This window comes from Cyprinus carpio, chromosome A13, assembly GCF_018340385.1.
Source record: "Cyprinus carpio isolate SPL01 chromosome A13, ASM1834038v1, whole genome shotgun sequence".
NCBI classification, from domain to species: Eukaryota; Metazoa; Chordata; class Actinopteri; order Cypriniformes; family Cyprinidae; genus Cyprinus; species Cyprinus carpio.
The window spans coordinates 11,287,970-11,315,397 of record NC_056584.1 but is presented as its reverse complement, the minus strand read 5'-3'; the positions used below and the strand labels follow the sequence as shown (position 1 = coordinate 11,315,397).

Below are 27,428 nucleotides of genomic sequence, written 5' to 3'. Positions count from 1 at the left end.
TTGTAGGTTTTTGTTAAATGTGAGCCAAAATCAATTAAAAGAACCAAAGACTTAAACTACTTCTGTCTGTGTGCACTGAATTTATTTAATACATAGTTGAATTACTGAAATAAATTAACTTTTCCACGACATTCTAATTTATTGAGAAGCACCTGTATATATATAGGCATCTAATGCATGCACTTCAATTACCAGTTACAATCAGTAGACCAGATATAAGTGGGGGGAAAAAAATAATGGACCACAAATATAGGTCAGAACTAAAGAGCAGGATTAAGCTAGCCAGTGGCAATATACAGAATCCAGACTGGCCTGAAATAACCCAATAGTCTGATCATCACACACACAGACAACCATTTATATGCATTTGCAATGCAGTGCTGACAGGAGGAGAGCAAAGAAAGCACTTAAGCTTTTATTAAACTTAAAAAAAGACATATGCATCTTTTTGTAGGGTGGTTTGAGCTAGCAAATGCTCGCTTATATACTAATTCTCAGATGATACTATTTTTGTAACTAATGGACTGCGAGCTTGTGATTCTCTGTGGCTTTTTTGTGAATCCACATTCACTTGGTACTTCCGTTTAACAACAGGAAGTTCACTGGATTGGTCAGTCAACATGATCCAACTAAAGAAGTGATGCTAACTTATAAATAATTAATGATTTGGGGCCCAGGGTTCACAAAACAAAGATTTTCTTGTGAAAGCCCCAGACTAAGTGTTCTGGTCTGGGTCTAGGATAGTTGTTGCATTTTCTCTTTTAAAGGGGTCATATGACGTTGCTAAAAAGAACATTATGTTGTGTATTTGGTGTAATGCAATGTGTTTATGTGGTTTAAAGTTCAAAAAACACATTATTTTCCACATAATGTACATTATAGTTTCTCCTCTATGCCCCGCCTTTCTGAAACGCATCGATTTTTACAAAGCTCATTGTTCTGAAAAGCGAGGAGTATGCTGATGGCCAACTATCCAGTGCGTTGTGATTGGCTGAATACCTCAAGCGTGTGACGGAAATGTTATGCCCCATAACATACTGTGATGGCGTCTCCCGGCACAACAAGACAAAACAAATAAAACCCATTAAAAACGAGGCATTTGTTGCATCCAGTGGGGACATAATTACTGATTATAATGACTTATACTGTCTTTTTACGCGTTGCTGCGCGTGCTCCGTAAACATAAAACCATGTCTGCATTTGTGATATGCTTAAAACTCGCGTTTGAATCTCTGCAGGTTAATTAAACAAATATAAAACATGTACTTACAGGCTGTGAGTCAGAAGCACCTCCTTGCAAAGTTGGAACTGCCCCACTTTATAGAAACAGCCTTTGAGCACAGATGCACTGTAGGCTAGTCTGCAGGTTCAGGAAACAGTCCTCCATAAAATGCGTAACACAGCGTCACACACTGCAGGCTTGAGTGAGGAACGGCCGGCAGGTTAGAGAACGGCGCGGTGGACAGATTCGACAAAGGACACATGTGACGACCCCGGGCTGGACTCCGCTTCGTCCACGGTGAAAGCTGATCTGGTGATCCACAACGCAAAGCTGATGTATTTCCTCAGCGACCAGCACAGGTCAGCTCTAGGCATGACGAAGCAGATATCGTCCTCTTTTGGAAGGCCAAGAAAATTAGTTTCGCTTTCACAACGAAACACAGCATCTCCACGACATGGCAGCGGTGGCAACAACAATACTACAGCGAGAATAAAGGTTATGCCTTCTTTCTTTGCGTGAACATTTGGGCGGTGTTGTGCAAATCTTCCCACATCGTGACGTAGAGGTGGGGGCGTGTTTAAACAATGTGTTTTAGGAGGGCGTGGACAAGTGTTAATTTTTATAAAGAATATCTCTTTGGATTTGAGACTTTAGTCTTTGCAACTTTACAGATCTTCTTTATGCACAAAGATCTTGTAACATTTTAAAGAGAAAGGAAAAATTTAAATCATCATATGACCCCTTTCATAGATTTTAACTCGGGACCAAAGAGATAAAAGATACCAGAACAGTATTAAATTCATTCCATTCATTCTTTGCCAAGAGAAGAAATAATGAAAAGTAAGTATATAAAAAAAGACCTGCCACATCTACTACTTTTACTGTCTACTACTGTTACTGTGATAATACAGTGACAATTTTGCATTTTGGAACCCATAAATATGCATTAAAAAAATATCTGGACACAACATGTATAAACAAACAGCTGGTTTATAAACTAGACTGAAACACTGAGAGAAAAGTACAGATTAGTCAATCAAAATACAGTAGAGGAAATGTGCAAAGCAATAACAGCTACACCCAAAAAAGACGAAAAGGGTCAAAATAAACACACCCTGCCCATTACTTATTTTTTGTGTAATTTAGGCTGTCACTGTTTAAAACTAAATTATTTGATATTGAAATTAAGCATGGGTAGCTAAATGATAAATAATAATAATAATAACAAAAATAAAAATAATAATAAATAATAATAATAATAATAATAATATAATAATAATAATAATAAATCTAAAACTTACAGCCGAAAAGGGAACATATGTCAAATCAATTAATATTACAATAAAAAAAGCAGGCTCAAACTGAAGCCATACAACTTATGCCCTGCAAAAAGAGGTGGAGACTGCAAAGAAAACAGCCATTAATTTAACCTGCTCTCAGTTCAAATAACAACTGATATGCTCACATTTATAGAAACTGAATATGTCAACATGATACCCAAAAATGCTGTCTAGGTAGGTTTTGAGACACAATATGAAGGTTTAGGCTTCTATTCTAAACAACATGTTTAAAACAAACTCAGGAGAAGTAATAAATAAACCAGAACCCCCCCTTTTCCAATAATAGGCCCAATTCGTTTAGTAACAAACCCTATTACACAGGACAATCCACTGTCAAGAAGATCTGCTATTTTGAAACTATACAGTTTTTCCTCTAAAACTATATATAACGAACATTTAATAACAAGGCATACATTTTTTTTAGCGTTATTAAATTTAATACTTTAATACAGCAGTCAAAATACATGTAGGCCAGATGTAGCAGAACAAAACAAGAGCCTTTGTCAAAACAAAGGATTCTGCGCAGTGCCCTTCAGTGTGTGCACCAGTGCCCGGCAAATTATGCACATCTCTTACACATCAGACTTAGTGTACTGAAATATTGTTGTTCTTAATGGTTCCCTGCGATCAAGAGCAATTTTTACGATACTAAGCAAGATGCCATGCGTTCGGGCAAACCGGTGACCAGTGCTTGTGTCCTCTTCGTGAACACAGTCAAACTCACTATTACATTCAATACATAAATTAAGATATCCGTGTAACGCACGCGTCAGGACGCACAGCGTTAATGCAAAAAACACATAAAGACAGGCGGTGCTCATGCTAGTGTATTCATTCAATATGATCGAACTGGCTAGCTGTGTCCTGCTGTTACATTCAGGGTAACGTATCCTGACCACACGATCAGATCAGATCATAGGAAAAGCGTGAATTCTTTACACCACAGCCTTGTGGGAAAACACGTTCAACACGAGCAAATGCATTAATACGTAAGCGTTATTCTAAATGCCTTACTGTTATATGCAATTAATATAAAAATGATTCTTTATAAGAATGTTCACTCACCCTTGGACTTCTAATCGCTGTCAGTTTTATCTCAGGCTTCAATACAGCAGCTAAACAGTTTTCGTAGCCCAGCCCAATGTGTATCCCCACGTCTCCTATTTGCCTCAGTTGCTCAGCAGCAATATCGTTATTCCTAACAAATAGCGGCGACATACGGCAGACTGGAATCAGGCAAGTAGGACAGCGTTTGCAGTTCCAACCAGTCTATGGTTCCAACACAGTCCGGTGGGCGTGTCCTCATGCACGACTGGTACTCAAAATAACAAGCATAAAATATTTTATAAACTATTTCTTTTATTGACTTGTTTAGAATTAAATTTGGACGCAAATGTTCTGTTTAGATTAATAAGCGTTTTTAAACAGTAAATGTTCAGCGCAACACTTACCGGAAATTCCCGTCTTGTAGTTTTTTACTCACCCTGACCGAGCCAATTTGATACTGTAAAAACTACAAGTCCCTGTTGTCTTTGCGCGGTTTACGGAAGTGCACTTCTACCATGCAACCGTTGACGTATTTCGTTCATTGATAAGATACTACAACACTCTCAGTAACACTAGGGCTGTTCGATTCCACAATTTTTGGAATCGATTCCGATTCCAATTCCTGGTCCTGGAATCGATGGGAATCGATTCCAAGAATCGATTCCTCACTGTTGTTTTCGATTCTTTTCAATTCTTTTTTTAGATTAAATGAACCAAATCTCATCATGATGACTGCAGGATAGGTCGTATAATGTATCCTTCATATAATATGAAGCTAAAAAAATTGTAAAAAAAAAAAAAAAAATGATGATATGAAAAGTTTTGTTTTTTCAGCTTTGCTCGTGAATTAGTCATAGCCCAGCTCAGCAGGGACATGCGTTTATCGCATATATTAAATAAGACAGAAGTGTCTAAAAGAAATGTGCACAGTTGAGCTGAATGATGAAGTTTACTTTGTATACTTTGCACAATATTAACAAACTGTACACTTAAACTAAATAACCAGAACATTAATAACTGATAGAGCTCATGGTTTATCTGTCAATCAGATGCGCTCCCGGCCACTGATCTATGCTCGTGACGTGTTCTTTTATAATTATCATTGGGTGATAGAAATGTTTTTAAAAATAGTATTTTAGATGGTAATAAGATCAAGACCCTCATTGACGTCATGATCTATTCTGTCATGAACCGCTCAAAATTGTGGACAAGCCAGTTCTACCGTAAAATAACCTCGGAATCGTTTTATATATATAATAACCTTTTATCTCACAAATGTTGTAATTAAGGCTTTGGTGAATTGTGCTTCTGAAACGGAAGGCTAGCCTACATCCTAAAATTCAATTGATCAGTACCGACTCGTTTTCTTTTGTTTTGTTTTTTCTTTTCTTTTTTCGTGAATTTAAATGTGTGCAGCTTTGTCGGATGTAGCTTCCGTTTGAGAGCTCCCATTGATAAGCTTTATTGAACTGAAAAAAGACTCTGAATGAGGAGTTCGACTCCCCTTGATGGAATCGATTCCAACCTTTGGAATCGACTCTCGATTCCCAACGCCTCGGCAATATGGCTTCTTCAGACCATGGCAAGGAGATAAAAGCAACAGTAACACTGAGCCTGAGTAATTGTGCGGTATATTTACAAACCGTTTTGGTTTTATTACGTGCTTAAAACATTAATGAACCCGTCCTTCGATTCTGACGAGGAGGAAGAATTAGCACGATTGCAAAAGACATTGAGAGGTGATGTTTTTAATTAAGCATATAAAAGATGACGCTGCATTTCAACCCAGTGTTGCTCTCCACAAAACTTACTAACGCTTAAAGTGAGCCTCTGACAGGCATTCATTGTGAACACTTACAACAAGCTAATTTGTTCTTTTGTGAAATTATGTACTAAACCACAGAAAACAACACATTTAGCAAATATTTAAACGTGTTAATACATATGTGATGCACTATAAGATATTAAAGTCAGGGTATCTTGATATTCTTATTTTGCATACTAAATTCAGTGTATTTGTATAATTTCGATGATTCAGAGTGAGCCAACCGCAGTATCCAGCACCTCTCCAGCATGCTAGCCAGAGTGTTCAGAACCAAAGCAGGAGAAGCCCAGCCCTCTGCTGCAAAACCCTCCTATACCAGTTCAAAAGAGTCAAGCAGGTACAGATCATGCAGGAAGCATGTTATTCTGACAAATGATCATAATGCAGGATTGAGTTGCATCCTGATAATTGTAGTAGTGTATTAAAATTCAGTGCATGCAGAGATCTGGATGAGTGGATTTATTTGTGCAGTATTTCTTTTCCCCAGTCAGTCAGCTTGCTTCAAAAGCAGCCTAAAATGTTCCATCACCTCCTTCCAAGAGGAAATTTACGGGAAAGGTACTCTAGTTATTCTTGAAACTAATGAGCAAAAATGAAACTAACTAGCTTTTCATCAGTTTGCAGCCCTCCTTTTGGGAAGCTCTCAGTTAAGCAATTAATTTAGGCCTTCTCAGTATGGGGGTTGCAATTTGATGAAAAGCTTATTTTATTTGTTATTAAAATGTAATTTAAAATGAATAAGTATGAAATAAACAAAAACAAATTAAAATTTACTGAAAAAACCACTCATAAAAAAACAAAAAAAATCTTATTCGGAAACAAAAAAATAACTTTACAAATAACTTTCATCAGAGAACTGTTGACGTGAATATTTTTATATTTGAATTTATATTCTGTATTCTAATTAAGTTTAAATATTAACTTAAATGAAATCCCTGGCTTAATTAACCACTTATGTGCAAGTTGTCATTACACTCTAATATTTTAGTTAACATGTTAATGAACTATACTTTATATTATAATATTTTAATCCATGGAGATATATATATATAATGATGTGTGCTCATTAGTTTTATTGGTCTTATTGAAAGTTTTCACAATATTAATTGAAAGAATATTAACTGTGTGGTCTAGCAGGGAATCACAGACGAGGGCAATAGCAGTTTGCCTGGTGTTCACGACTTGGTTCCCATCATCCACAATCAGTCTGAGTACATTCAGCACCTGGAGGCTGAGGTCAAGTTCTACAAAGTCACTCCTATTAATTAACAAAAGATATTATCAGTGAATTTATTGTCTGTGGCATTCTATGAGTTTCCCCAGATAAAGCGAGTAGTATTCAGCTGGGAATTTTGTTGCAATTTGACTGTAGTTGAAAATGTTTCCTCTCTAAAGGATGAACTCCTTGGAATGAAACAGAGAGTGAGAGTGGTGATTGTGGAGGATGAGAAACTACACGAGGAGCTGAAGGCAAAGGCAGTAGAAGAAACTCTTAAAGAATACACATTTGTAGACAGCACGGTACGTATCCTTGAGGTCTTTAGTTATGATGCTGATATAAATAGCAAATGTGGGACTATAATGAAACATTTTATGAAGATATAAGTTATTTTATTGATCATTTTCAGTTAAATGTGGAGCGCACACCAGAAAAGACTTCAAAGCAAAGACTTGACTCCATTAATCAAGCCGAGGACCACAAACGGAAGAAAGAAATGGTATTTGTGGTTAAACATTCATGTTAGTTGTAAATGTAATATGAATAAATGGACTCAATATGCACTTAAATTTTAATTTTTATCTCTTTGTCTAAGGAGCAGCTGAAGTGTCTCTATCAAGCACAAACTGAGACTCTGGAGGCGCAAGTGGTCTCCCTGAAGAAAGTTGGCTTCAATCAGATGCTAAGCCTTAAACCTTTTTTTTTTTTTCTCACTGAATCCGACTACACTAAAATTCACTTTTACAATGGGTACACTGATTGAATTACACATTTTATTCATTTGCATTGCTGAAAGGAACCAAATTGTCACATAAAAAATAATTTTAGCATCCATTCTGCATGCTTATGGTGTTAGAACACCACCCTGATTATAAAAGCCTACTGCTGAAAATGTAGATTGCCAGAGTGTTGGTCATTGTCAACAGTCCATGTACTGATTGTGCATCTGCAATATTTGCACTGTGATTCCGTCCAACAATAGAATCAGTCGGTCATCATATATGCATACTGTAACAGTATGCCCTCTTACTGCACATGTCTGTGTAGGAAAGACTTGGTGAGCGTTCAGAAGGAATATAACAAAGAAGCAATGGCAGTGGTCAGCGTGTGGGTGGTCTATGTCTGAAGTGTGCCCAGCATGAAGCGATCCTTGCAGAGACACACTCCAATGTCCATGTACAGAGCATTGAAAGACTCACTAATTAAATGTGTGTTTTTTTTAGTGTTTTAATATTCACTGTAAGTACGAATCCAAGACCTAAAATAATTATGTAATTCTGTTAGATACATTACATTAATTTTAAACAGAATACTTGAGAGCATTTTTGTTTCATTTGTTTTTCTTTCTTTTTTTAATTTTAAAGTTCAAATGTTTGGGGTCGGTAACATTTTAATGTTTTTGAAAGACTTCTCAGTGCATTTTAAACAAAAATATAGTAATAAAAAGTAATAATATTAGAAAATAATATTAGAGTTTAAATTTTAATGTTTTAAATATTCCTGTGATGGCAAAACTGAATTTTCAACAGCCATTAAAAAAGTCTTCATTCTCACAATTATACACTTTTTTCATTCTAATATGCTAAATTGGTGCTCAAGAAACATTTATTTTTATTAATTTTGAAAACAGTTGTAGTTCTTAATATTTTGTTGGAAACTGAGATTTTTTTTTTCTTTTTTGCAGGATTCATTTATAAATAGAAAGTTTAAAAGAACAGCATTTTTTAAATATATATCTTTTGTAACATTATAAATATCTTCTTTGCCATATGATGCATCATTGCTGAATACAATAAAAAAAAAAAAATACCTTAATGATCCAAAAAATGTTTGAACAGAATTATATTATTTCTAAAAAAATTTAACAATTATTTACAGATTAATTATCTAAATATTTGTTAGTTTCAGTCCTCTTTATAAGACTGATTTACATTGTTTTTTTTTTTTTTTAAACAAAATAACTTCACATGAGAGATACTGATGTTGTAACTTCCTCGGAGCCAAACCTCTGGGTTAATTAACACTGATTGGCTCCTTTGACCACCTTAATTGATCTCTGTGTGTATTCAGTCAATTATTGTTCCTCACAGCAAGGTTGAAGGAGGTCTCGTCTGGTCATGAAGCTAATCAGCTGCTGTCCTGATTATGTGTCAGATCAATGCCTGCTTTCATTAACCTGATGAGATGCTTGTGTTTGGGTCTTTGTTAGAGAGCGGGATGAGCTGATGACTGTGCTCTGCTCTCTGAGGGCCAGTCAGACTGAGGCCCAGCAGAGAGAGTGGGCCACCTATTAACAGGTCAAACAGGCGGTGGAGATGGCAGAAGAGGCAAACCTGGAGAAGACAAGAGTATGTGACAACATCACTGATTTGCATATGATTTTAACTGTTTTGCATGATCCTAAATGCTTATGGTGTACTGTGTAGACAAGAGGTATACTCATTAATCTTGATGAGCACTTCCACAATGAGCTGACTAGACAGAGGGAAAGGCTCAGGGCCGTGTGACAGACCTTTTGAGGGGCATGTGCTGAAACTGAAAAAGGGCACCCCCCTCCCTTTTTTTTATATCAAGATTATTTAGTAAGCCTGCATAAAAGGAAGAAATTGTCACATCTTCATGACAAATTCAAAAACACAAAATAATAGTCTCAAAAGCTTTAGATTTATTCACGATTAATAACAACCATAATAATAATATTAGATAATTAGATAATATAGATAAACAGGGTTTTAGAGTACTGAACTGGAGTAATGATGCTGAAAATTCAGCTTTGATCACAAAAATAAATTACATTTTAAAATATATTCAAATAGAAAACAGTTATTTAAAATTGTAAAAATATTACACAATATTACTGTTTTTGCTGTATTTTGGATCAAATAAATGAAGCCTTGGAATGAATCATGAATTACATTCTGCATGATAAAATATAAAGATTTCACAGTGATTTTCTGTAATTTTTTTTAGTTACTACTACATTACTGTAGTAAAACCATGTTTTACTACATTTTATAGTGAAAGTGAAAGTGACGTGACATTCAGCCAAGTATGGTGACCCATACTCAGAATTTGTGCTCTGCATTTAACCCATCCGAAGTGCACACACACAGAGCAGTGAACACACACACACACACACTGTGAACACACACCCGGAGCAGCCATTTTATGCTGCGGCGCCTGGGGAGCAGTTGGGGGTTCAGTGCCTTGCTCAAGGGCACCTAAGTCATGGTATTGAGGGTGGAGAGAGCGCTGTACATTCACTCCCCCCACCCACAATTCCTGCCGGCCCGAAGACTCGAACTCTCAACCCTTCGATTGGGAGTCCGACTCTCTAACCATTAGGCCACGACATGAGGACGAGCAGAGAGTATACCATAACATGATTAGCCTAAATGTTAATAAATTAAGTGTATCAGCAATCATAAATCAAAGAAGAAAAAATTTCTTATAGGTTATATGTTATCTAGGTGACGAGGATCACTCGTCGCTTTGTGTAAGTTCCAGTACGAAACAGCGCGGGGGGGCGCACCTGTTATGATTTTCCGATGGTAAAAACAAATTATATGTTGTTGTATTACTTATCAATATATAGTTTTTGACCAGCGAATGTGTGCAAATGTGAATTTTGTTTTTTTGTCCGTCATTAAAACGGCGACTGCGCCTCACATTACATTTTCATCTACAGGTTACAAACTAGTTTTTGTAGCTATATAGACGGAGCGCTCAGTTTTTCCTGTGGTAAGATGCATTTGGCCAAAATCGCATTTTATAAAAGAAGAAATGCTACTGTATGCACAGGCTATTTAAGTGTTGGCTATGTATTGGCTATGACTAGATGGCAAATGCTAGCCCTTTCTCTCAGGCGACGTCCCATATGTCTCAGTCAGTGAGTCAGTCAGACATCAAATAAATAAAATATGAGCCTTTACAGACATAGTGTTTAGTAGTACTTATTCAAACAACAAGATATTTATTTACCCTTCGCAACACTTTGTTCAGCTCAGCTGTTGTCTACTGTGCGGCTGCTGTGGAACTTCAGTTGATTCAATGAATATAGAGGGGGCGGAGTTATCAGCTACTGACAGCTTGAGGATCGAATAAGATTTACACAAGCTCGTTTTAAGAACTTTTCACTTGCTAAATATTTGTAAAACAGACAGACAGACGTAAAGGGTCACCAATAGCATTGATTAAAAAAAAAAAAAAAACACCAAAAAAGGGCACTTCGGAGTGTAAGGGCAAAAAGGGCATGTGCTCTGCACAGGCTGAGCAGAGATCAATAAAGAGAAAAAACCAGTGTGAGCACTTCCACAATGAGCTGACTAGACAGAGGGAAAGGCTGGAGAGAGAGCTGGCATCTGAACAGGAGAAGATCTCCCAGGCCAGGGAGGCAGCATGTTTAGAGAGCAAGAAAGAGAAAGAAGTGCTTGCCCAGACTGTTAGTTCCTGACCATAATGCTTTCCCCCTTTTTTTTTTTTTTTTTTGGTTCATCGGAGTTGATGGTTTGACAATGCTAGCGTATGCTGCCCTCTAGTGTAATTTTAATTATGGCACACAGCTACAGTTTTGTGTGAAAATGACTTCAGATTCAGTGCAAAAAATAAAATATTTGCCCCGTCAGATTCTGCACTATTGTTAACTAAATATCAGAAATTGATAAAATACTCAAGTTTAAACCAAACTAAAAAGAAGAAAATCTGAAGTGTTCAATAATATGGTTTATTTCATGTCTGATGGGGTCTTAAATTCTGAGACCACTAGAGTTCCTCGTATACATTCTTATGTTTTTGTTTTGGAAGATGCTTTCATCCAAAGTGACTTACAAATAATGACTACAATAAGCCTACTTTCTTTTTTCTAATTTAATGCATTATTATATTACAAATTATATTAACTGCATAACAATTTGAAGTAAATTTAATTTAACTCATTTGATTAGTGACCTAGAAAAAAAAATTCTGATTCATGCTACTATGCAACTCGTATTTCCCTATCGAACGACCTCTCCTGTTGCGTTTAACATGCTTATGGGGAAACTCCTGTTTACTCTGATACTATAGTCTGATTTGTTCATGTTCCTGTAACTGCACAAACAAATGACGCTTCAACCCACCAAAAGGGGAGGCGCAGGACTGCTATATATCTCCTCGCTGGACTCTGAAGAAAGAAGCCGAAGCAAGAATCTCAGCCCGCTGCTGCTGCACAAGAGCCCCGGAAGATCGCCTAGCAAGCCTTGCCCTGTGGCCATCCGTCAACTATAAGAGCAAATTTCTGAGCAATTTTCCTGCAACGTTGTTGCAAATGTCGCACCGCAAGTGTGGCTCATGTGGGGCACCCTTCAATGAAGGCGGCCCTGCCCCTCCCGATCTCCTGTTTCTCCCCTCCCAGCAGCCAGGTTCAAGTGATCTCATGTTGGCACAGGTCCCACGTGCTTCACTCTCCCTGCATTATTTTGATCAGTGTTTTACACATAAGGATCAGCACCTCTCATTTGCAATTAGCGGTTTGATCTTTTTAGCTGGATCAGAGGAGAATGCTCTCACTGATGATTGCATATCACTGACAGCTTCAGATTGGAGGATTGGGCATGCTCCAGAGAGGATCCCGACACCCAGAGAAGGTTGCTCGGCCTTGTGTCGGCGGGTTCCTCTGTTATTCCTCTGGGCCAATATTGGATCAATGCCTGGGACTTTTTTATCTCAGGGTAACCCACTGCTGCATCAGAGCTGTGGCCCCTTGGAAAATTTCTCATCTGTTTCAGTCAGGTGTCCTGTTGGGACTGACCTCTAGAAGGAAGGTGGTCATGACAGATCCCTCCAACTCGGTTTGGGGAACACTGTACAAGGGCAGACTGGTGTTCGGCTCCTGGTTAAACCTGGAGCAACGCTTGCATATCAAGATGATGGTAGTTTTTCTAGCCCTGAAAGCCTTGCTACTGGCCTTAAGGGGGCACCACGTCCTGGTCCGCTCGGACAACATGACGGTGATAGCCTTTATAAATCACCAAGGCAGTCTCAGGTCACGCTCTCTTCACAGGGTGGTGCAATGCCTCCTTTTATTGGCACAGTGCAATCTACTCTCGCATGAGAGCAGTTCAAGTGCCGGGCAGACTGAACCAAGGATGATAATTCATACAAAATCCAGAAATACTTCAAAACATCAGAAGACCACTATCACTAAACAATTTACTTTCAAAAAGTCTTTCTTCGAGAGTGCAGTTAGACTTCTTCACCTCAGAAGACGACTTTCACTGCCCAATTTACTTTTAGAAACAGCAAGATGCCCTGGCTCGTGAATGGCCTTGTGCTCGCTTGTACTGTATGCCTTCCCCCCCAGGTTGACCTGCTTCCTCAGGTCATCAGATGGGTCAGAGAAGTCAGATGCTTGGTCCTCCTGGTGGCCCCACTCTGGAGAAATCAGGTGTGGTTTCCCAAGTTGATTCAGCTTCTATCGACAGCACCTTGGTTGATACCATTGAGGACAGACCTCCTCTCTCAATTGAGAGGCACAATTTGGCATCCCCAGCCCGACCTGTGGAGACTTTATGTTTGGCCCCTTAATGGGATCCTTTACAGCTCCCAGCGAGTGTGACTTATACCATTTTGGAGGCTGGAGCTGCATCTATGAGATGCCTCTATGTCCTTAAATGGTCAGTCTTTCCTGACTGGTGTGCAGCATGGAATGAAGACCCGTCCTCCTATGATGTGTCATCTGTGTTAACCTTTCTGCAGGAGCTGTTACATAAGGGGGGCACCCCTTCCACGCTCAAAGTATATGTGGCAGCCATCATGGTGAATAGGGCCCTATGAAATCCGTTTTACTTTTTCCTAAATTCCATTTTATTTTTTTTCCAAATTCCATCTTAATTTTTCTGGATTCTGTTTTTTTTTTTTTTTTTTTTTTTTTTTTTTTTTTTTTGACTCCTTTTTAATAGTTAAATTAAATTTTTATTAAAGGGGTCATATGATGCTGCTAAAAAGAAAATAATTTTCTGTATTTGGTGTAATGAAATGTGTTTATGTGGTTTAAGGTTAAAGGGTTAGTTCACCGAAAAATGAAAATTATGTCATTAATGACTCACCCTCATGTCGTTCCAAACCCGTAAGACCTCTGTTCATCTTCGGAACACAGTTTAAGATATTTTAGATTTAGTCCAGATTTAGTATCAAAGTAAACAGGAGTTTCCCCGCAATCATATTAAATGCAAAACTCGTTCCCTTATCTCAGGGAACCGAGGTTAAGTTAGTAACCGGAGTGTTTTTTCTTTAACAATTTTCACATTCTTAACTCTTTCGGTTTATTTATAGCTATATTTAGGTTGACACTCAAGCCACACTTAAAAGTTATTACAATTAGCAAATGTTAATTATACTATCACTAATAGAGAGTGGCTGAATTTGAGGGTCTGCTGGAGAGGGGAGAGAGAGACCGGAACTCTCTCAATGGCCAGCTGGAGGAAGCTTATAAGAAGCTCACTGCACAGGAAACAGACAGCAGCAAGGTCTTCCCCACAACAATCAAAGATTACTGATTTGGACTGTCCTTTTCCTAAAACTGATGTATATGATGAACCTAATATTAATCTATAGATGAATTTCAAATGATTTTGTGGTAGTCTCATTTTTGGTTCCCTGGATTTTTGACATTTTAAAATGGTCATATGACGTTGCTAAAATTAACATTATTTTGTGTATTTGATGTAATGCAATGTGTTTATGCGGTTTAAGGTTAAAAAAAACACATTATTTTCCACATAATGTACATTATTGTTGCTCCTCTATGGCCCGCCTTTCTGAAAAGTGCAGATTTTTACAAAGCTGGCTGATTGTCCAGCTATCCAGTGCGTTGTGATTGGCCAAATTCCTCAAGCGTGTGACAGAAATGTTACGCCCCTTACCATACTGGGTACTGGCACGACAAGACAAAAACAATAAAACCCATTATAAACGAGGCATTTGTTGCATCCAGTGAGGACATAATTATTGATTATAATGACTTATACTGTCTTTTTATAGGTTGCGTTTGGTGCTGCGTAAACATAAAACCATGTCTGCATTTGTGATCGGAGAAATGACAAACAACAAGCGCTACTCTACACTGCTTAAAACTTGCTTTTCAATCATCAGTGGCAAATTCTTTAAATATGAAAGCGTACTTACAGTCTGTGAGTCAGAAGCACCAGACTGTCCTTGCAAAGTTGGAACTGCCCCACTTTATAGAAACAGACACCGGCATTGTAGGCTACTCTCCCAGGAAACAGTCCTCATCCTCCATCTGTATATTTGGGTTGAACTGTTCTGGAACAGTTTTGTAAATGCAACTTAACCACTGATTTCTAGTCGTGTCCTCTTTTGGAAGGCCAAACAAATAGTTTCGCTTTCACAATGAAACACAGCATCTCCACAACATGGCGGCAGCGGCAACAGCGAGAATAAAAGTTACGCCTTCTTTTTTTGCATGAACATTTGGGCGTTATGCAAATCTTCCCACATCGTGACATAGACATGTGGGGATGTGTTAGAATGTGCCATTTTAGGAGGGGGTGGCTGACTCTTAACTTTTATAAAGTCTTTACAACTTTACAGATCTTCTTTATGCACCAAGAGCTTGTAACACTCAAAAGAGAAAGGAAAATCTGATATCGCATCATATGACCCCTTAAAGAAATCAGTCGAGCCAATAAAAGAAACCTCATTGCTCTCTTAATGTTATTAAAATGATGTCTCTCAAACTAGTGTACTGGTCGTCACTTTAGTTAAAAATGACTGCTAAATGCTAAGTGAGTAATTCACCATACAAAGTGAATTAGCGTTTGCAATTTCACTTAAATGTGTTTTGACTCAAACAAGATATTCAACAAGGGGGAAAAAACTTTTTTTTTGGGAATAACATGCACTGATAAATCTTTCATAAAATCATTCACAATGTGCATTAAGAAACCAAATGGGGCAATTTTACTTTCAGATTCAACATTATTTGGATGCCAGATTTTATCTGTCTTTATAAATAGGTTAATTGGTTCAGTTATCTTTGTTTGGAGAATGTTTAGGCACTAGATGGCAGTAGAACTGTATTATTAGCAAAGCTGATGGAGTTGATGCAGCAACAGCTCTAGTAGAAGTTTATGGAGCCAATGGAAAGGCGCAGCAAACATCACCTCAATGAATCAGTTTAGAGTATGTGAATTAACAGTTTTCTCCTGAACAGTGGAGAGAAGTAATGAAACCTACCTTGGACTTTGCTTTAAGCTGCATTCATGCTTGTGTCAGGTATATGCGGAGCTGCGTTTTCTGTTAAGTCAGGCCCAGCTGAAGAAAGAGGAGTCAGACAGAGAGATGAGAGACATCAGCTTCAAACTGGGACATCAGCTACAGTAGAACTGGCTGAGCAGGTAAGAGAAACTTGATTGGTAATATGGAGAGAATCTGCATTTTTTTTTTTAAATCCGCAGTTATTTATAAACCAGTTTTGTAATTTACCTTGTTACTGGTGCAAACTGGTATTTAGCTTGTATGTGCAAAAAAAAAAAAAAGGCAATTTTTTGAAGTTTCAGCAAACAGAAAGGACATGTTTTCATACAAGAATGAATAATTGCTTAGTCCCTCTTTCTCTCCTCTCATGGGGTTCAGGAAGTACAGAAGTTGGGTGTGGAGCTGAATGGTAGCCGGCAGCGTTTGGAGGAGGCCCAGAGGGCAGAGGGCCGAGCCCGGGCGGAGGCAGCCGGCCTGGCTGAGGGGCTAAGCCGCACCCAGCGCCAACTGCACCTCACCAGGTAACCCCCTTAATCCTATTACATGCCACAACACTGCGCCCGTCCACTGGCCCCAGTGCAGTGCCAGCACACCGACAGGAGGGCACCAGCACTTTATTAAATCGCCACTAGCCACCGGCTGCCACCGCCACAGTCCACCACACACCAGGAGAAGAGGGCCGGAGAGAGGGGCACATTCGCCTAAGAACTTTATTATTATTCTGATTCACGTTGTGTAAATCAGTATGGAGTGAGTAGTGCATATGTGGCTTCTCATACATTTATACATTTTCCACATATGTGCACATTTCACTCGTATTCGTAGCCATGATAATGAGCTGGCGTTAAACATAAATATAAATATATTTTGGTTGTTAAATTAAATTCACACCATTTAATTAAATCAAAAGCAGACACTCTACATTGAGCTATCACTGTTTTTTTATTTTATCGGAAGATATTACAGTAAAGATGTTGTCTTATGAATCAGTGGCACCTTTTGTGTTGAATGCTTGCCTTTATATGATCAAGCTTTGGACTTCAGATTTTAAATTTTAGATGCGTCTTGGAAAAATCTCTTCAAACTCTGATGAAAATCAACCCAGAATAGGTGATAAGCAAATAAACAGGGTTTTTCAGTAACATTTGTTCAACTAATTTCAACTCATTAGAAAGCAAATAGATTATAGCTCCAGATAAGGAAGAATAGATCAGATTTGACACCTCCCACCCTTATTATTATATATGAGAGCGAATGTTTTTGACACAGTAAGACACTTACATGGCCGTTAAGTGCAATTTAACAGTTTACAGTTCATTTCTATAAATTTAAGAGTTACTGCCAGCAAAACCCAAAGGTAACGTTCTGTATCTTTAGTTTTTTGTTTTTTAGTACTTGTATAGTGGCCCCAAATAGTATTTGGACACTTTAGTCACTTAAATATTTGTGAATGTCATTGCATTAGATCCTAAATATCAAACTAGGTATAGTCTGCGAATGACGCTAATGCTTTTCTCAGAACTATTTTTTATTTTTTTTTATTTTTTTGCAGCTACTTTTAATTAACTGCTGTTGATAAGATGATTTTTGGTGGATTTATGAAATCTGTTTCCCTCAAGTTCAAGTGACAATTTTAAAGCTTCAAAGGATGCAAATACTTTTTTTCTGAACAGTTTATCTTATACCTTCTTATTGTGAAGTGTTTGGCATAAAAAGTGTGTTTGTGCCCTCTAAATGTCATAAAGTTTGAAATATAAAGTATGGGAATTTAAATAGTCACTTAAGTGTCCAAATACTTTGTGGGTCCACTGCATTCAGTAATTTTATGCTATCATATACTTATTTGTAGTATTTGAATTTAGTTAAACCATAAGAGGAATTGGTATAACATTTTAAACATATGCACTGAAACATTATTGCCTTCTGTATTTTCATGTTTAATTTTCTCTGTGATGTTTGTGTGCTTGCATTGACATCTGCCACTCAGAAAATCTCTGCTGTTGTCCATCTACTAGTCTTGTACTAGTGATTGCAGTGGTGCTGTCAGGGTGCAGTTGGTACAGTATGTCACGCTGACCCGAGGAAGGGTCTGAAGTAACCAGATCAAATTACTTCAGTTGTCACCTATTTTACAATAAGTAAAACTATCTTGACTATAACTAAAAAATTAAACATCAACTCTAAACAAAATAATTTAAATAACTATAAACAAAACCATCCAAAATTTGATGGCAGTATTTTTTTTTTTAGAAATTTATTTTTTTTTAAGCAAGGATGCATTAAATTAATCGAAAGTGAAGCTAAAGACATTTATGTTACAATGGATTTCTATTTCAAATAAATGCTGTTCTTTTGAACTTTCTGTTCATCAAAAAATCCTGAAAAACTGACAGTATCCACAAAAATATTAAGCAACAAACTGTTTTCAACATTGATAGTAATATGAAATATTACTCGAGCACCAAATCCGCATATTAGAAGGATTTCTGAAGGATCATGTGACATTGAAGACTGGAGTAATGGCTGCTGAAAAATCGGCTCTGCCATCAAAGGAATAAATAACATTTTATTAATGTAATAATATTTCAAAACATTACTATACTACAAATAAAACCGTTTTACTGTATTTTTGATCAAATGAATGTGAGACTTCTTTCAATCTTGCCGACCCCCGGCTTTTGAACTGTAGTGTATATTTTCATCCACTTAAAATGCTGACACATGCACAGTATTTTTATTTATGGGTTTATAATCATGATTAAAGTAAAAAGAAGTTTTAATCGAATTATTGCTATAAAACCCCTGGAAAGTGGTTTGTACGTGCCCCTAGTTAGGAATCACTCCTCTATATTTCCTGTTTGGGCTTCATGGCATTTCTGTGCTCACTGAATGATTGCCCACAATGAAGCCATCCATTTCCGTGTCTCCGTGGATGTGTCCTACCCCAGTGTTAGCGTAGGTACTAGGCAGTGCTGAAGCCTCAGGGGGTTTGAGTGGCACTGGGGTCTCCATTCCTCTGGAGGAAGTGGAGATTTTACAGCATCTGCCACAGAGCTGCACAGCTGCAGAGGAGGGACAGCATCTGTTCACAAGGGAATTCAGTACTTAAGTATTAAGTCTTGGTCATGTATTGTTTATAAATTACCATAAAGATGCATGCTGTTGCAGAAATATAAGTGAATAATTTGAGTCATTTGTTTACATTTGGAAAAGTACCACTGTGCATGAAAGCGGTCCAGATGGTTTTTGTGGAGTATAGATTATTTGCAACAGCAGGTCTAGACAAACTCTTGTATTTGATGTTATTACGCAGCATAAGAATGTAGTCCTGCTTTGTTAGTTCAGTACACCTGCTTTTTTAAATCTACATTTACTATCCTGTATGCATTGCATTAGTATGGTCTACACCTCTATTTAAGTTAGTGACGTAAGGCAATTTTTTGTGTGTCTGGATCTATTAGCTCATTCAGAAAAACAGAACCGAATATATCCAGTTCATCCAGATTAAAACCTAAATATACCTCTACTACCACTAAAGTATTCCGATTCTGAATGAATGTATATTTTTGATATGTGGGACATAGCATCAGAAAAGTCAAGGTAAAACAGTCCTGTGATCATAATGATGACAGTAGACTGAAATACTGACAAAGTAGATTGGCATAATATTGTATTATTGTTGTTTCCATAAAATAATAATTAGTTGCAGTTAGTATTCATTTATAAATATTGAATTAATAGTATATTATTTTTTATTTAATATAAATATTAAATTCATTGCATTATTTTGCAATATAAATGCAGTATTTGGAAAAACTTCACTAAATCAGTTGGTGTGGTGTAACCCTTTAATAGATCCCTTTGTGTGTAACCACCAAATGGAAAATCATTTTGCTGTCATGTGATAAAAAATTATATAGGATTTCTGTAGACCCCTAAGTCATCAAGCCTTGCAAAATATCACATATAACCTTTTTATGACATGGCTTCAAGAAAACTTGAATATATTTCAAGAAAGCATGATGCAATACATACATTTCAACTTACTTAACTAATGTAAATACTACAACGTTTGAAAATAATAACATGAAATACATTTCTAAGTGCATACCATGTATTGCGAATAATTTTTTTTAATAATTAAATTTTTTTTATCATTTAATCATTTTGTACTTGTTATTAACTATATTAACTAATAACTACTTGTTATTAACTATATCCTGGAGGCTGTCAGAGATGAGCGGATGAGTTTCCATTTTCTTGTAATGGCCATGTGATGCTTTATTTCTGGTGTAATCGGAGGTTTAATTGTCTTTTGACAACTTTTTGCTGTTAAATTATTGAATAAAATTCTGTGTGAGTATATTACAGCAGGTCACATTCAACCAGTCTGTAATTCAGTTTTTTGATCATTGCATTATTGAAACGTAAGAGATTTTGAGGTGATTAATTAAGGTTGAATTAGCATTATAAAGCTTGGGCAGGATGCTGGCCTTTAAATGCTCTCTGCTTCTTCTAGATGAGGCAACAAAATGGCCTGCTGAAGATCAGAGTGGTTAAGCCGCTGACAGGCCCTGCTTTTGGCAACTGAGAATCTTTTAGCCACTGTATGCATGGTGTGGACGTGGGCTGCCAGGGCAGGTTCTTTGGGCCAGCCGTAGTGCAGACATCTGTGCATTCTTTCTCTCTTCCTTGAGGCTAATCCTTCTCTTTCCCATCTCCCATCTTTACATGTTCATAAACGCATGCATACCGACCTGAGGGGGGCCCTGTGATTGAGCAGACCAGGGGATGGTCATGTGGGGACCCTCTCTGTGTCATGTCCCCTTTGCTGGGTGCTCATTCTATCAGGCCCTCTGAAGCCAGACTTTGACTCTTCCCGTTCTCGTCTCACAGCTTGGATGATCACAGCTCCCACCAAACGGATTGGCAAAGCAGTTGTCTTTTGCTTTTTTTCTTCTTTTTTTTTCTTTCGCTCTGGCCCCCAGGCCCCCCGTGCACATGCTGGGGAGGGCCGGCGGCTCCAGTATTGGATCATCAGCCAGCTGTGCGCTGGGCAGCAGAGGATCTATCATAATCCTGCCGCTCTGTTCTCTGCCTTCTGACGGCTTTGAGCCCAGGCTTTATTCGGTTTGTTTGTTTGCTTTTGTGTGCTCGTGCCTTTTTGTCATCCCTCCCCCACTCCTTCATTCTCTTGCACCCACCCTCCCACCTCTCCCAACATTCGGCAGACCCCATAGGGTGTGAAAATAAAGAGACAAGAATGTGTGACGATATATATATATATATATATATATATAAAAATTAATAAAAAAACAAGTTTGCGTTGTTTTGCCGTGCCGCTTTACCAGCCGCAGCAGATTTTCCCCTTTGCCTTTCTGTGTTTGCTGGAGTTCACTTTGATTTGGAATGGGACACAGAGGCTCGCTTTGTTCCAAATTCCCTCTTCTTCAGCAACACGAAATTTTGCAAACAAGCAGTGACGCTGGCAGCAGGGCTTGAAGTTTTGATCCAACAAGAACCATGTTGCGGTTTGTAAAGGAGAACCTTCAGGCATAAGTATGGATCTGAAAGTAGGAAATATTCACAACTTCTCTGTCGAGAGCTTAGCAGAGAACCTGGCTCTCTGAGCGCAGTAAACCCTCATACTCTGTGCTTCATCCACCATATTGGCTACCGATTGGTTAATCATGCTGATGTGGGGATGGAGAATTACAAGAAAAAAGCCTGCTGGAAGTTTTTGGGGATATGATATGATCAGCCTCATTTCTCTTTGGCTTAATTTTGTATGTGAAGTGGAATTATTGGAGAAAAAGTCTCTCATTCATGAGAGGCCGGGTGGTGCTCGATTGTCCACATACTGTAAGTTAGGCTTCATTGTGAGCTGTGAGAGAATCTGGCTTAATTTGACATCTGTGCTGTTGTTGAACATGTGAGCGTAAATGAAGGCTGGACATAATTCTTTTTTTTTTTTTTAAATCAGATAATAAATAAATTCAAAAACTTTAAAAAATATCAATTAGTAAAATGCTCAATTATTCGGATTAAACTAATTAATTCCTTCAATTAATTAATTCAAAAACTTTAAAATGCAATTCATAAAAAAATGACTTGAATGTATCTATTCTATCATAAGTATGTTTTAATGTATTTAAAATTCATTTAGAAAATCTAAAAATGTGAAGGTGATACAACTGTCATGATATAATGAAGAAGAAAAAAAAGCCTCATTAAAAGAATGAAATTCCTGACAAAAAAGTGTCTAAAAATATTAGATAATTAGACCTTTTTAGGGCGTTTAGTTCAGGATGTAAAATGACACATTGTGCAACTGTTTAAAAATGTAATAATAATTTATCATATTTGTAAAAAGAAAAAAGTATATATATAAAATTATGATTAAGATCGCTACACACACATGTATTGAAGATGTAAGGCATACTTGATGGCATACCACGTTACATTTTTATTACATTTATTCATATTTATTTATTTAAATGAAACTTTTTTTGAAAATGGTACAAAAGTTTTTTGTTTGTTTTTAAAACCACATGCAACCAACATGAATGCATAGAGTTCATTACGAAAAACTTGGCACAGGTGTTTTAAACCAAATTTTCTGAACCTTGGGTAATTTTGTATGTCATTGACCAAAGTATTCAACACAACTTGTCTGGTTGTTGGGGTGTGTCATTGACTCGTCCTTTCACTAAGTTCTTGAACAATTGCTAAGTTCTTGTGACTGGCCGACAAGAACTGTGAGACCAACTGCAGCGTTGGCATTAAAGTGTTGTTCATCCCACCCCAGAATTCCATTAAACTTTGCACGCTTCTCTGCTTTCCCTCGGCCGCGCGTGAACGCTTAGAGGATGACAATCCCCTGAAAAGTGAAGAATCGGAAAATGAATAAAAGAGTGAGCAGATGCAGCCCCACGCCAGAGGGAGGCTGCCGCGGTGAGCAAAGTCTGCCGTGCCACCAAACTGCTGCAAACCAAGTCAGCGGGAAGCGCATGTACCATCCGACAGCAAATAAAAGAGCGTAGCCTGCCGCCCCTTTTCAGAAGTAGTAGTGAACGAAAAAGCCGTGTTAGCGCTTTGGGGTGAGTGCGGGCATGGGCACTGGCAGGTAGCAGGGCGGTGTGCGCAGTGCTGGGTGGTAGCCATCTTGTTGGGGGAGCAGATGGCGATGGGGCATGGAGGGGAGGGGCTGCTTAGCAGAACTAATCAGACAGTAACGGATGGGGCAGCTGGGACCGCTGCCGGCCAGGCAGGAGAGTGCCGGCGAGCCGCCCAGTGAGTGTCATGATGTTGACAGTGGTGTGCCCGTTGGCCTGGGATGAGACCTTGCCACGTCTTCACGCCTCGCCGGCAGGGCTGCTGGCCTCTGGCTCCTCCTCCACTTCACAAGGCAGAGGGCAAGAAGAGGGCTTTTGTCTTATGTTATTCTCAACGTCTTAGAGGCGACATTGCAGACTTTGTTAACTCGGGTCATGCGGTATAGCGATGTAAAAAACTTAAGTTGGTTCATCAAAAAAAAGAATTTTTTTTGCAGTGCGAAAACAAAATTACTTTCCAATTATCTAAACATTAATATTTTATAAACAAATTAAATAATCTCTCAGTGACAATCGTATCACATTTTACTGCACCAGCCATTAAGTTAAAATTAAAAATTGACTCTAGAATAGAGGAATAAAGTACTAAAGAACCTGTTATTGAACAGTATGTAGAATATATCAAACTCAGTGTGTTTGTGTAATGTTTGCATCGATCAGCAGTGATCCACACCCCCCCAGCCCACCCCATGCATGTTTCTCCACTGGCCTATAAGACCAGATGCAATGCCAGAGGCTATGCCCCTCAACCAAGCAAGCCCTCAACTCATTGCCAGCAGTTTGCTCCATTATTTAACAGTGTAACCAAGTTCAAGGCAATTACATATGTGTCATTTATTTACAGGCCCCTAAGAGGACAATGTAGTGTACACAAGAGAACACACACTCTCGTTCTGAATACTGCCGCTACAGCTAGCAGCGTTTGCCAACAGAATGCATATGTTTGAAACATTGTGCAATTTACACAGAGGGGAAAATATCTCCAAACATGGCACATACTTTCCTTTTAAACATGATCATTGACAGTTAAAATGACTTTAATACTGATGTTGCTAAATTAATGAATTTTTCATATTTAGTGGAAATGTTAGGCAGCTATGGCATGTCACTACTACTACTACTTTGTGTGTAATAATTTTTCAGATGAAAATTCAGTGTGATTCCACAATTTAATTATCAGTTATCATTACTATAATACCCAATGCAGTATAATCTATGTATAATATATCGTTTATTGTATAATATATATTTTCAAGGAAATGAATGCATAACTCAAGAACAGTATATAACGGTCTACAAAATTAGCGTAATTAGTCCCTCCAGTAAGATTTCATGTCTTAAGCACATTTTTGAAAATATGAATTGTGTACAATACATTTTTTTTTTTCAATTTAAAATGATTAATGGTGTATATATTTTTAAGTAACCCTTTTTTTAGCAGATCTTTGCTGATTGCTCAAAAGTGACAGTAAAGACATTTATAATGTTACAAAAGATTGTTACTATTTCAAATGAATGTTGTTTTTTACTTTCTATTCCAAGAATCCTGAAAAAAATATTCCCATAAAAATATAAAGCAAAACAACTATTTTTACCATTAATAATAAGAAGAAATGTCTCTTGACCACTACATCAACATGATTGATGCCAGAATGATTTCTGATGGATCATGTGACTCTGTATACTGGAGTAATGGCTGCTGAAAATTCAGCTTTGCCATCACAGGAATAAATTATATTTTAAAATATATTAAAATCAGTTATATTAAATTGTAGTAATATTTTACAATATTGCTATTTTTTATTATATTTTTTATCAAATAGTTGGTGGTGAGCATAAAAGACTTCTTTTAAGAACATAAAATCTTACAGACTTTTAGTGTATACTTAATAAATCCAGGTGGATGCTGCACACTGGTGGTGGTTGAGGAAAATACCCCCTTCTATGTAAAGTGCTTTGAGTGCCCAGAAAAGCGCTATATAAATGTAAGGAATTATTATTATTATTATTAATTAGTATTATACAATGCATTCTTAATCTTATCTTTCAGTGAAGAATCATAGTTTGCAAACCAAACTCTTGTCGAAGCAAATATTTATGCCAGTGAAGTTTCAGTTTCAATCATGTTCAAGATCTTAAGATAAGATTTTGTTGTTTAACTTTAAACTCCCAGTCCTACTAAAACTATATGTCCGTGTGTGTTGAGAACTGCTCCAGTGTGGTGGCCCAGCTCTGTGTCATGATGGTACAGGACAGAATGTTGTCAGTCCCCAGGCAAAGTGGGAGCAAATCTGTCGGGTGCAACTGTTCTCACTTGGGCCAACTCTGCCCAGAGAAAGTGCCCTACTTACTGTTTCTGGAAGCTGGGTTGTTCTCCTCCTCCGCTTTTTTTAAGTCTCTATGCCACTTTTTTCTTGGTCACCATAAGTGCAATTTCAATAATAGACTTCAATCTATTATTATTCCTATAGGTTCCATATTAGCAGTAGCTGGGGCCAAAGTGCTGATTTCTGATTAATGGCCCACATGTTTCTAGGGGTGCATTTTAGTGTGCTTGGCTCATTTGCTCAGCTGTATCTGAATTTTTTTCTCTGTTTTGGAGTAGGTTTAATCAAGCAACTTTGATCTGTTTCCGGAGAATGCAACTTCTTTTTTTTAAGTAGTCCATTTGTTATGTCCGAAAGCATTATTAGTAAATTTATATTAACATGCTTATAACATACAGTTTAAAGGCCCATATCATCAGGCTTTCTCTATACTTCTCCCCTTTTTTCTCTCTCCCCGTCTACTCCACTATTCAGATGGCATAAGGAGTCCATCACAAAGTTGGCATCCTTCCACAAAAACCCGCCATGAAAGAGGAGCGGAAGAGATGGACACCACCCTAAGACCCGGCAGCCCGAGACCCTGTGGGTTAAAAGCACTATTTGTTATGCCGGCCATGCACTTTTTGTGGCAGGTTTGATTTCTAAGCATAGGCACGTTGGGCTGTTGGAGAGCGCGTTTGGTGTGTGATGGTGGGATGATGAAGGCAGCACAGATTAGTTGGGCCTCCTGTGTGAGGTGACACAAGTGGGGGGTCTGGCACAAGCCCCTCCAGGTCAACCCGAGCTGTGGAAATGCGTCACACACTCACAGCACAAGCCTCAACAGCGCTGTCACAGGCTGTTTCACCTAGGGATAGCGCTCTGTCTTGTTTTCTTCCTCTTTTCATTCTTCTCATCTTTGCGCTTTCATTTCTGTCCAGTTTGTGCATTTTGTCCCAGAATGTACATCACAGAACACTCTTAAATATTTTTTTAACTGAGGTTTAGTTCATACTAGGATGGTTTAAAGGGACAGTTCCCTCAAAATGAAACTGTCATTATTTACTCATCAGTGTCATCAGTTATTATTGCTATTCACTAAAAATCTTTCTTGTCAGCTTTGGTCACCATTCACTTTCATTGTATGAAAAAGAGGAGCTTGGAAGTTCTGCTAAACATCTATTTTTGAGTTCCATGTGAGAAATAATTAGATGAGAAAGTCAAACAGGTTAGGAATGACATGATTGTGAATTTATATTATATCATATGAATCAATTTGAATCAACTATACTTTTGATCAGAGCTGGGCTTTTTGTGTTTGTTTGCTTGTTTGATTTTTACAAAAGCTATTCAGAAATTCTGTATCTTGTTCTGTATTTCTGTCGAAATGGAAATCCTGGTCTTTATCATAAACATAAATCAAAAATCTGCAATTTCTTGACCAAATCTGAAAATGTGGATATTTATTCAGCATATGTGAACACATATCGGCTTCCTCTGTGTTCGTTTTCAAAACACAACAGATTTTCTACGGATACGTAATAAAAAATGATTATCGTGATTAGTTGATTTGTTGATAGGGGTGTCTTATAGAAAGGGAGGGGGTTGTTTGTAAATTGGTGGCGTCTGCAATTCGTTTTGCCTCTGACCTTGAGGGGGTTTTGCGCTTCTTGAAGAAGAAAGCAGAAGCTGGCGGTAAACAAAGTTCACTTCTGACAGATGGATTGAATGACAGAGAGGTTGCGAGTGCCAAAATAGCCCTGGCATCCGAGGAAATGTTCAATGCGGTCCAACAGGAGAGGAGGTGTGAACAGGTGCGGGACTGCTGAAGGAAAGGGGACCAGATGGAGGGAGCCAGAGCCAGTTTAGTTAAAGGAAAAAGGGTGGGAGGGAGCAGCGAGGGGAGGGGGGCGATAAGGGGCGAGCGATGCATGGAGAGGCTGACGTGCACGCTAATAGATGTGGTTTGGATGTCAAGTAAATATAGGGTGTGTACGTTCGCAGACCAGACTCGGGTGGCTCAGGTTGGGCTGTTTCATTCGCTCCTGAAGGGATGGGGGCGAGCGTGTCACTGGGAGACAGGAAATAGCAGCGCGATT

The 27,428-nt window shown here is 38.0% G+C and overlaps 1 protein-coding gene and 1 pseudogene across 9 annotated transcripts in view; one reads left to right on the top strand and one right to left on the bottom strand.

Annotated features, from left to right (window-relative positions):
• The window catches only part of LOC109105931 (centrosomal protein of 170 kDa-like), a 40,453-nt gene extending 36,584 nt beyond the window's left edge, over nucleotides 1-3,869 (bottom strand). For 6 of the 9 annotated variants that reach the window (XM_042768785.1, XM_042768787.1, XM_042768790.1 and 3 more), the window contains exon 1: nucleotides 3,628-3,865. The gene's annotated coding sequence lies outside the window, so the exon portion shown is untranslated. Of the gene's footprint in view, nucleotides 1-3,627 lie in introns of all 9 variants that reach the window. The other 3 variants (XM_042768793.1, XM_042768786.1, XM_042768789.1) reach the window with 3 other exon arrangements.
• Nucleotides 3,870-5,950: 2,081 nt separating this feature from the next.
• Nucleotides 5,951-27,428, top strand: part of LOC109079732 — a 46,865-nt pseudogene continuing 25,387 nt past the window's right edge.